Source organism: Triticum dicoccoides, chromosome 7A (genome assembly GCF_002162155.2).
Source record: "Triticum dicoccoides isolate Atlit2015 ecotype Zavitan chromosome 7A, WEW_v2.0, whole genome shotgun sequence".
Lineage (NCBI taxonomy): Eukaryota > Viridiplantae > Streptophyta > Magnoliopsida > Poales > Poaceae > Triticum > Triticum dicoccoides.
Genome location: NC_041392.1, coordinates 504,070,499 through 504,081,892, shown reverse-complemented (window position 1 = coordinate 504,081,892; position 11,394 = coordinate 504,070,499).

Genomic DNA, 11,394 nt, shown 5'->3' with positions numbered 1-11,394 from the left:
TTCATTGTGTCCCTAAGAAGGGAGGTATTACTGTCGTTCCTAATGATAAGAATGAATTGATTCCTCAAAGAATTGTTACAGGTTATAGAATGGTAATTGATTTTCGCAAATTAAATAAAGCTACTAGAAAAGATCATTACCCTCTACCTTTTATTGATCAAATGCTAGAAAGATCATCCAAACATACACATTTTTGCTTTCTAGATGGTTATTCTGGTTTCTCTCAAATACCTGTGTCAAAAGATGATCAAGAGAAAACCACTTTTACTTGCCCTTTCGGTACCTTTGCTTATAGACGTATGCCTTTTGGTTTATGCAATGCACCTGCTACCTTTCAAAGATGTATGACTACTATATTCTCTGACTTATGCGAAAAGATTGTTGAGGTTTTCATGGATGATTTCTTTGTTTATGGAACTTCTTTTGGTGATTGCTTAAGCAACCTTGATCGAGTTCTGCAGAGATGTGAAGAAACTAATCTTATCTTGAATTGGGAGAAGTGCCACTTTATGGTTAATGAAGGTATTGTCTTGGGGCATAAAATTTTTAAAAGAGGCATTGAAGTTGGTACATCTAAAGTAGATGCTATTGAAAAGATCCAGTGTCCTAAAGATATCAAAGGTATAAGAAGTTTCCTTGGTCATGTTGGTTTCTATAGGCGGTTTATTAAAGACACCTCTAAAATTTCTAGGCCTCTCACTAATCTCTTGCAAAAATATGTTCCTTTTGTTTTTGATGATGATTGTGTGGAAGAATTTGAAATACTTAAGAAAGCCTTGATTTCTGCTCCTATTGTTCAGCCACCTGATTGGAATTTACCCTTTGAAATTATGTGTGATGCTAGTGATTATGCTGTTGGTACTGTTCTAGGACAAAGAGTTGATAAGAAATTAAATGTTATTTAGTATGCTAGTAAAACTATAGACAGTTCCCAGAGAAATTATGCTACCACTGAAAAAGAATTTTTAGCAGTTGTATTTGCATGTGATAAGTTTAGACCTTATATTGTTGATTCCAAAGTAACTTTTCACACTAATCATGCTGCTATTAAATATCTTATAGAAAAGAAAGATGCTAAACCTTGACTTATTAGATGGGTTCTCTTGCTACAAGAATTTGATTTGCATATTATTGATAGAAAGGGAGTTGAGAACCCCGTTGCAGACAACCTATCTAGGTTAGAAAATATTCTTGATGACCCACTGCCTATTGATGATAGTTTTCCTGATGAATAATTAAATATCATAAATACTTCTCATAATACTCCATGGTATGATGATTATGCTAATTATATTGTTGCTAAATTTATACCACCTAGTTTAACATACCAGCAAAAGAAAAAGTTTTTCTATGATTTAAGACATTACTTCTGGGATGACAGATACGTCTCCAACGTATGTATAATTTTTTATTGTTCCATGCTATTATATTATCAATCTTGGATGTTTTATAATCATTTTACATCATTTTTGGTAATAACCTATTGACATAGTGCCAAGTGTCAGTTGTTGTTTTTTGCATGTTTTTTACATCGCAGATAATCAATACCAAATGGAGTCCAAACGCAGCGAAACTTTTTGTGTATCTTTTTGGACCAAAAGACAACCAATGTGCCAAAGAAGCGCCCTTGTAGGTTGTGCCCACCTCGGGTGCCCCCGGATCACCTCTTTACTCTATAAATACCCCAATATTCCAGAAACCCTAGGGGAGTCGATGATAATCAATTCCAGCCGCTGTAGAGTCCAGAACCACCAGATCCAATCTAGACACCATCACGGTGGGGTTCACCACTTCCATTGGTGCCTCTCCGATGATGCATGAGTAGTTTTTTGTAGACCTTTGGGTCCGTAGTTAGTAGCTAGATGGCTTCCTCTCTCTTGATTGATTCTCAATACAATGGTCTCTTGGGCATCCATATGATGTAACTCTTTTGCGGTGTGTTTGTTGGGATCTGATGAACATTGAGTTTATGATCAGATCTATCTTTTTATATCCATGAAAGTATTTGAGTTTCTTTGATCTCTTTTATGCATGATTGCTTAAAGCCTCATATTTCTTCTCCGATATTTGGGTTTTGTTTGACCAACTTGATCTATTTATCTTGCAATGGGAAGAGGTGCTTTGTAGTGGGTTCAATCTTACGGTGCTTGATCCCAGTGACAGAAGGGGAACCGACACGTATGTATCGTTGCTACTAAGGATAAAACGATGGGATCTATATCTACATAGATAGATCTTGTCTACATCATGTCATCATTCTTATTGCATTACTTCGTTTCTTCATGAACTTAATATACTAGATGCATGCTGGATAGCGGTCGACGTGTGGAGTAATAGTAGTAGATGCAGGCAGGAGTCGGTCTACTAATCTTGGATGTGATGCATATATAATGATCATTGCCTAGATATCGTCATGATTATTTGAAGTTCTATCAATTGCCCAACAGTAATTCGTTTACCCATCCTTTGGTATTTTCCTCGAGAGAAGCCACTAGTGAAACCTACGGCCCCCGGGTCTCTTTCTCATATTATTTGCCTTTTATTTTTAGATCTATTAAATAAAAAAATACAAAAATATGTTGTTGCAATTTATTCCTATTTATTTTATTTGGCCTTCGATCTATTAATCTACTACAATTTATTCACGTCCGTTTGCCAATTTCTGGCGCTGTTACCCGAAAGGAATTGACAACCCCTTTAATACGTTGGGTTGTGAGTAGTTGTTATTTGTGTGCAGGTGCCGTTTACGTGTTGTTGCTTGGTTCTCCTACTGGTTCGATAACCTTGGTTTCATCACTGAGGGAAATACCTACGTCGTTGTGCAGCATCATCCCTTCCTCTTTGGGGAAATACCGAAGTAGCTTTAAGCCGCATCAAAAAGAATTTCTGGCGCCGTTGCCGGGGAGGATCTTTTTTTGACAAAAAGACTGTAAGGGAACCCCATATAGTATAATTGGTGCAACAAACCCAAATTGCAAGTACCATGCCTTGAACCTGGGTGGGCGGGAAGGCATCAGCCCCTTCCCACCACTAGGCTATGCCTTAGTCTACGCCGGGGAGGATCTTCAACATATACCAGGTTCCTAATCACAAATCTCATCTCCTCGTAATTTACATTATTTTCCATTTGCCTCTCATTTTCCTCTCCCCCACTTCATAAAAATTTACCGTTTTATGTGTACTCTTTTTCGTTCGCCGTTTTTCTTGCCGGATCTGTTTTTGAGTGCAATCTTGTTGCGTGGTCATCATGGCTCAAGAGAATACCAACTTGTGTGATTTATCAAATACCAACAACAACGATTTTATTGGCACTTGATATGTCTCCAATGTATCTATAATTTTTATAATCATTTTATATCATTTTTTGGTACTAACCTATTGACATAGTGCCAAGTGCCAGTTGCTGTTTTCTGCTTGTTTTTTACATCGCAGGAAATCAATACCAAACGGAATCCAAATGCAACGAAACTTTACGGAGATTTTTTTGGACCAGAAGGCACCAAATGGGCCAAGGTTGCGCATGGGGGGGGTGCTCCAAGGTGAGCACAACCCAGCGGGGCACGCCAGGAGGCCCAGGCGTGCCCTAGTGGGTTGTGCCCACCTCGGGTGCCCCCAGGACTGCCTCTTTGCTCTATAAATACCCCAATATTCCAGAAACCCTAGGGGAGTCGACAAAAGTCAATTCCAGCCGCCGTAGAGTTCAGAACCACCAGATCCAATCTAGACACCATCACGGATGGGGTTCACCACCTCCATCGGTGCCTCTCTGGTGATGCATGAGTAGTTCTTTGTAGACCTTCGGGTTCGTAGTTAGTAGCTAGATGGCTTCCTCTCTCTCGCTGAATCCTCAATACAATGGTCTCTTGGAGATCCATATGATGTAACTCTTTTTGCGGTGTGTTTGTTGGGATCGGATGAACTTTGAGTTTATGATCAGATCTATCTCTTTTTATCCATGAAAGTTATTTGAGTTTCTTTGATCTCTTATATGCATGATTGCTTATAGCCTCGTATTTCTTCTCCGATATTTGGGTTTTGTTTGGCCAACTTGATCTATTTATCTTGCAATGGGAAGAGGTGCTTTGTAGTGGGTTCGATCTTACGGTGCTTGATCCCAGTGACAGAAGGGGAACCGACAAGTATGTATCGTTGCTACTAAGGATAAATCCATGGGGACTATTTCTACATAAAGTAGATGAAGCCTCGCGCGTTGATGTGGGACTTTGTAGCGGATTTTTGGAGTAATATCAACAAATGGAAGAATAAAATTAATGAAATGATATGATATATTTCACAAATAAGCATCGATTCAACAATTATTGGTGCTAATACAACTGATTATAATAAAATTTCCTACATATTTAAAGCATTCAGATTTCAGTGTCACCCTAGAATGCAAAAACTTCACAGGATAGCACATATTCACAGGTAAACAGAAAATGCACACGCATGTGTTATACCATTTTCTTTCAGCAATGAACAATTTGAGAAAGTATATAGAGATAAAGTAAAATTCATATAACTTTTCAAAGATTATCTTAAAATTCACACCACAAAGCAAGAATTGTTTAAAATTTTCAGGCAACTTGGACGATTGCACTGGATTTTTTGAGCAGTCCGGAGATCCAAAATGGTTAACATAAGCATAACTTGTCCATGAAACAACACAATCCACTACTAATACATGGATAATAGATAATGGACAATACAAACAGACCAATCATTAACAGAATGGTAGGACGGCAAACTTCAGAAAAATATCCAGAAAATGTGCAGATTATATAAACAGAGCTCACACAAATAGATGTAGTCCCACATGATGATATAATGTAGTTTAGTACCACTGAGAACACAAATAAGTGTGAGAATGTTCCTCAGTTACAATCTAGGTAACTTGCATGTATTTTCTATGTAGCAAAGCCTGATACTGTCCAACATGCTCGAAAATGTGTAGCACTGTGAGGAAGGTATTAACAGGATAGTATGGTGAGTTGGTTAATTCCTAAGTGACGGGTCATTTTTTTAGATTTATGCATGCTACCTATTGAGCATGCATTGGTTTTCCCTTGAAGAGGAAAGGGTGATGCAGCAAATCAGCGTAAGTATTTCCCTCAGTTTTTGAGAACCAAGGTATCAATCCAGTAGGAGACCATGCGCGAGTCACCTCGCACCTACACAAACAAATAAGAACCTCGCAACCAACACGATAAAGGGGTTGTCAATCCCTTCTCGGCCACTTGCAAGAGTGAGATCTGATAGAGATAATAATAATAAGATAAATATTTTTGGTATTTTTAGGATATAGATTGAAAGTAAAGATTGCAAAATAAAATAGATTGGAAACTTGCATGATGGAAAATAGACCCGGGGGCCATAGGTTTCACTAGTGGCTTCTCTCAAGATATCATAAGTATTGTGGTGGGTGAACAAATTACTGTCGAGCAATTAATAGAAAAGCGAATAATTATGAGATGAGTATTAAGTTCATAAGAACGGAGTAACACTTTAAGTAAGATGACATGATGTAGAGGGATAAACTCATGCAATATGATATAAACCCCATCTTTTTATCCTCGATGGCAACAATACAATGGCCCTGTTTGGTTCGGTTGTGGATTTCTAAAAGCAGCTGTGAAAAATATGATGTGGAAAAACAGCTGTGGAAAATCTGACATGAAAAAGATGTAGGTCATTCGGCAAACTGGCTGATACAGCTTTTTTAGATTTTGGCCCGCAGCAGAATCAGATTTTGGAAAGCACGTCCTGGGCTGCTTCAGCTTTTGGTTTAGATCTTGGCAGCGGATTTCTGGAATCGGATTCTGCTGGGTTCGCCCTTTGGTTCAGATTCTGCTGCACGGCAGCGGAATCCGTCGATAAAAGCTAAACCAAACAGGGCCAATAAGTGTCGTTTCCCCTACTCTCACTGGGATCGAGCACCGCAAGATTGAACCCAAAGCTAAGCACTTCTCCCATTGCAAGAAAGATCAATCTAGTAGGCCAAACCAAACTGATAATTCGAAGAGATTTGCAAAGATAACCAATCATACATAAAAGAATTCAGAGAAGATTCAAATATTGTTCATAGATAATCTTGATCATTAACCCACAATTCATCGAATCTCGACAAACACACCGCAAAAGAAGATTACATCAAATAGATCTCCAAGAGAATCGAGGAGAACTTTGTATTGAGATCCAAAGAGAGAGAAGAAGCCATCTAGCTAATAACTATGGACCCGAAGGCCTGAGGTAAACTACTCACACATCATCGGAGGGGCCATGGAGTTGATGTAGGGGCCCTCCGTGATCAATGCCCCCTCCGGCGGAGCTCCGGAAAAGGCCCCAAGATGGGATCTCTTGGGTACAGAAGGTTGCGGCGGTGGAAATAGGGTTTCATGGTGCTCCTGGATGTTTTCAGGGTACGTAGGTATATATAGGAGGAAGAAGTAGGTCGGTGGAGCCACGAGGGGCACACAAGGGTGGAGGGCGCGCCCCCTGCCTCGTGGCCTCCTCGTTGGTTGCTTGACGTTCACTCCAAGTCCTCTGGATCACATTTGTTCCAAAAATCATGCTCCCGAAGGTTTCATTCTGTTTGGACTCCGTTTGATATTCCTTTTCTGCAAAACACTAAAATAGGCAAAAAAAACAATTTGGTCTGGGCCTCCAGTTAATAGGTTAGTCCCAAAAGTAATATAAAAGTGTAAAATAAAGCCCATTAAACATCCAAAACAGAATATATAATAGCATGGAACAATAAAAAATTATAGATATGTTGGAGACGTATCAGCATCCCCAAGCTTAATTCATGCTCGTCCTTGAGTAGGTAAATGATAAAAACAGAATTTTTGATGTGGAATGCTTTCTAGAATATTCTTCAATGTATTTTTCTCTATTGTGGCATGAATGTTCAGATCTGAAAGATTCAAGATAAAAGTTTATTATTGACATAAAAATAGTAATACTCCAAGTATGCTAATCAAGCAATTATGTCTTATCAAAATACCATAGCCAAAGAAAACTTATCCCTACAAAGTCATATAGTTTGGCCATGCTTCATTTTCTTCACACAAAATGCTCTCATCATGCACAACCCCGAAGACAAGCCAAGCAATTGTTTCATACTTAGCCTTTTCAAACTCTTTCAACTTTTACGCAATATATGTGCGCGAGCCATGGACATAGCACTATGGGTGGAATTGAATATGATGATTGAGGTTGTGTGAGAAGACAAAAGGGAGAAAGTCTCACATTGACGTGGCTAATCAATGGGCTATGGAGATGCCCACCGATTGATGTCAATGCAAGGAGTAGGGATTGCCATGCAACGGATGCACTAGAGCTATAAATATATGAAAGCTCATCAAAGCAACTAAGTGGGTGTGCATCCAACTCGCTTGCTCATGAAGACCTAGGGCATTTGAGGAAGCCCATCATTGGGATATACAAGCCAAGTTCTATAATGAAAAATTCCCACTAGTTTATGAAAGTGACAACATAAGAGACTCTCTATCATGAAGATCATGGTGCCACTTTGAAGCACAAGTGTGGAAAATGGATAGTAACATTGTCCCTTCTCTCTTTTTCTCTCTTTTTTTGTTTGGGCCTTCTTTATTTTTTTGGCCTCTTTTCTCTTTTTTTATTCTGTTATTTTTCGTCCGGAGTCTCATCCCGACTTGTGGGGGAACCATAGTCTCCATCATCCTTTCCTCACTGGGACAATGCTCTAATAATGATGATCATCACACTTCTTTTTACTTACAACTCAAGAATTACAACTCAATATTTAGAAAAAAAAATTGACTCTATGTGAATGCCTCCGGCGGTGTACTAGGATATGCAATGAATCAAGAGTGACATGTATGAAAAATTATGAACGGTGGCTTTGCCACAAATACGATGTCAACTACATGATCATGCATGGCAATATGACGATGAAGCGTGTCATAATAAATGGAACGGTGGAAAGTTGCATGGCAATATATCTCGGAATGGCTATGGAAATGCCATAATAGGTAGGTATGGTGGCTGTTTTGAGGAAGATATAAGGAGGCTTATGTGTGATAGAGCGTATCATATCATAGGGTTTGGATGCACCAGCGAAGTTTGCACCAACTCTCAAGGTGAGAAAGGGAAATGCACGGTACCAAAGAGGCTAGCAATGATGGAAGGGTGAGAGTACATATAATATATGGACTCAACATTAGTCATAAAGAACTCACATACTTATTGCAAAAATCTACAAGTCATCAAAACCAAGCACTACACGCATGCTCCTAGGGGGATAGATTGGTAGGAAAAGACCATCGATCGTCCCCGACCGCCACTCATAAGGAAAGCAATCAAAGAACACCCCATGCTTCAAATTTGTCACAGAACATTTACCATACGTGCATGCTACGGGACTTGCCAACTTCAACACAAGTATTTATCAATTTCACAATTACTCAACTAGCACACCTCTAATATTACCACCTTTATATCTCAAAACAATCTATCAAGCATCCAACTTCTCTTAGCATTTAAAATTTATAACCAAAGTGAATTACCATGCTGTTATAAAGGACTCTCAAAATTATATAAGTGAAGCATGAGAGATCAATTATTTCTATAAAATAGAACCACCGTCATGCTCTAAAAGATATAAGCGAAGCACTAGAGCAAAAATTATCCAACTCAAAAGATATAAGTGAAGCACATAGAGTATTCTAATAAATTCCAATTCATGTGTGTCTATACCAAAAGGTGTGTACAGCAAAGATTATTGTGGTAAACTAAAAGGCAAGGACTCAAATCATACAAGACGCTCCAAGCAAAACACATATCATGTGGCGAATAAAAATATAGCTCCAAGTAAAGTTACTGATGGACGAAGACGAAAGAGGGGATGCCTTCCGGGGCATTCCCAAGCTTAGGCTTTTGGTTGTCCTTGGATTTTACCTTGAGGTGCCTTGGGCATCCCTAAGCTTAGGCTCTTGCCACTCCTTGTTCCATAATCCATCAAATCTTTACCCAAAACTTGAAAACTTCACAACACAAAACTTAAAAGAAAATCTCCGTGAGCTCCGTTAGTAAAAGAAAACAAACCACCACTTCAAGGTACTGTAATGAACTCATTATTTATTTATATTTGTGTTAAACCTACTGTATTCCAACTTTTCTATGGTTTATAAACTCTATTACTAGCCATAGATTCATCAAAATAAGCAAACAACACATGAAAAAACAGAACCTGTCAAAAACAGAACAGTCTATAGTAATCTGCAGGTTTAGAATACTTATGGAACCCCACAAATTCTAAAATAAATTTCTGGACGTGAGTAATTTATCTATTAATCATCTGCAAAAAGAATTAACTAAATATCACTCTCCAGTAAAAAATGGTAGCAATTCTCGTGAGCGCTAAAGTTTCTGTTTTTTACAGCGAGATCAAAAAGACTTTCCCCAAGTCTTCCCAATGGTTCTACTTGGCACAAACACTAATTAAACATAAAAAACACAAAAAAAACAGTGGCTAAATTAATTATTTATTACTAAATAGAATCAAAAAGCAAGAAATAAAAATAAAATTGGGTTTCCTCCCAACAAGCGCTATCGTTTAACGCCCCTAGCTAGGCATAAAAGCGAGGACAGATCTAGGTATTACCATATTTGGTAGGCAATCCATAAGTGGATCTCATAATATATTCATATGGTAATTTAATTTTCTTTCTAGGGAAGTGTTCCATGCCCTTCCTTAACGTAAATTGGAATCTAATATTCCCTTCATAAATAATTGCACCAATCGTTCTAAGGAAAGGTCTACCAAGAATAATGGGACATGAAGGATTGCAATCTATATCAAGAACAATGAAATATATGGGCACATAATTCCTATTTGCAACAATAATAACATCATTAATTCTTCCCATAGGTTTCTTAATGGTGGAATCCGCAAGGTGCAAGTTTAAAGAACAATCATCAAATTTACGGAAACCTAGCAAATCACACAAAGTTTTTGGGATCGTGGAAACACTAGCACCCAAATCACACAAAGCATAGCATTCATGATCTTTTTTTTATTGTAGGTTCCCACTCATCATAAAGTTTTCTAGGGATAGAAACTTCTAACTCAAGTTTTTCTTTGTAAGATTGCATTAAAGCATCAACGATATGTTTAGTAAAAGCTTTATTTTGACTATAAGCATGAGGAGAATTTAGCATTGATTGCAACAAGGAAATACAATCTATCAAAGAGCAATTATCATAATTAAATTCCTTGAAATCCAAGATAGTGGTTTCATTGCTATTTAAAGTTCTGACCTCTCCAATCCCACTTTTATCAATTTTTGCATCAAGATCTAAAAACTCCGAATCATTGGGACGCCTTCTAACTAAACTTGACTCATCTCCAGTCCCATCATTATCAAGATTCATATTGCAAAACAAAGATTTAATAGGGGACACATCAATAACTTTTAGATCTTCATCATTATTATCATGGAAACTAGAAGAACACGCTTTCACAAAGCAATCTGTCTTAGCACGCATCCTAGCGGTTCTTTCTTTGCACTCATCAATGGAAATTCTCATAGCTTTGAGAGACTCATTGATATCATGCTTAGGTGGAATAGATCTAAGTTTCAAAGATGAACATCAAGAGAAATTCTAGCCACGTTCCTAGCCAACTCATCAATCTTAAGCAATTTTTCTTCAATCAAAGCATTGGAACTCTTTTGCAAAGTAATAAATTCTTTAATACTAGATTCAAAATCAGATGGCATCTTATTATAATTTTCATAAGAATTGTTGTAGGAATTACAATAATTATTAGAGGAATTACTAGTAAACGGCCTAGAATTAAAATTACCTCTATACGCATTGTTACTAAAATTGTTCCTACCAACAAAATTCACATCCATAGATTCATTATTATTCTCAGTCAAAGTAGACAAAGGCATATCATTGGGATCAGTAGTACTCTTATTAGCAAACAATTTCATAAGTTCATCCATCTTTCCACTCAAAACATTAATCTCTTCAATTGCATTCACCTTTTTACTAGTAGATCTTTCCGTGTGCCATTGATAATAATTAACCATAATATTATCTAGGAGTTTGGTAGCTTATCCTAAAGTGATTTCCATAAAAGTGCCTCCCGCGGCCAAATCTAAAAGATTTCTAGAAGCAAAATTCAATCCGGCATAAAATTTTGTATAATCATCCATAAATTCAAACCATGTGTAGGGCAATTACGTATCATTAATTTCATCCTCCCCCAAGATTGTGCAACATGCTCATGATCAAGTTTCTTAAAATTCATAATATCGTTTCTAAGAGAGATAATCTTAGCGGGAGGAAAATACTTAGAGATAAAAGCATCTTTGCACTTATTCCATGAATCAATACTATTTTTAG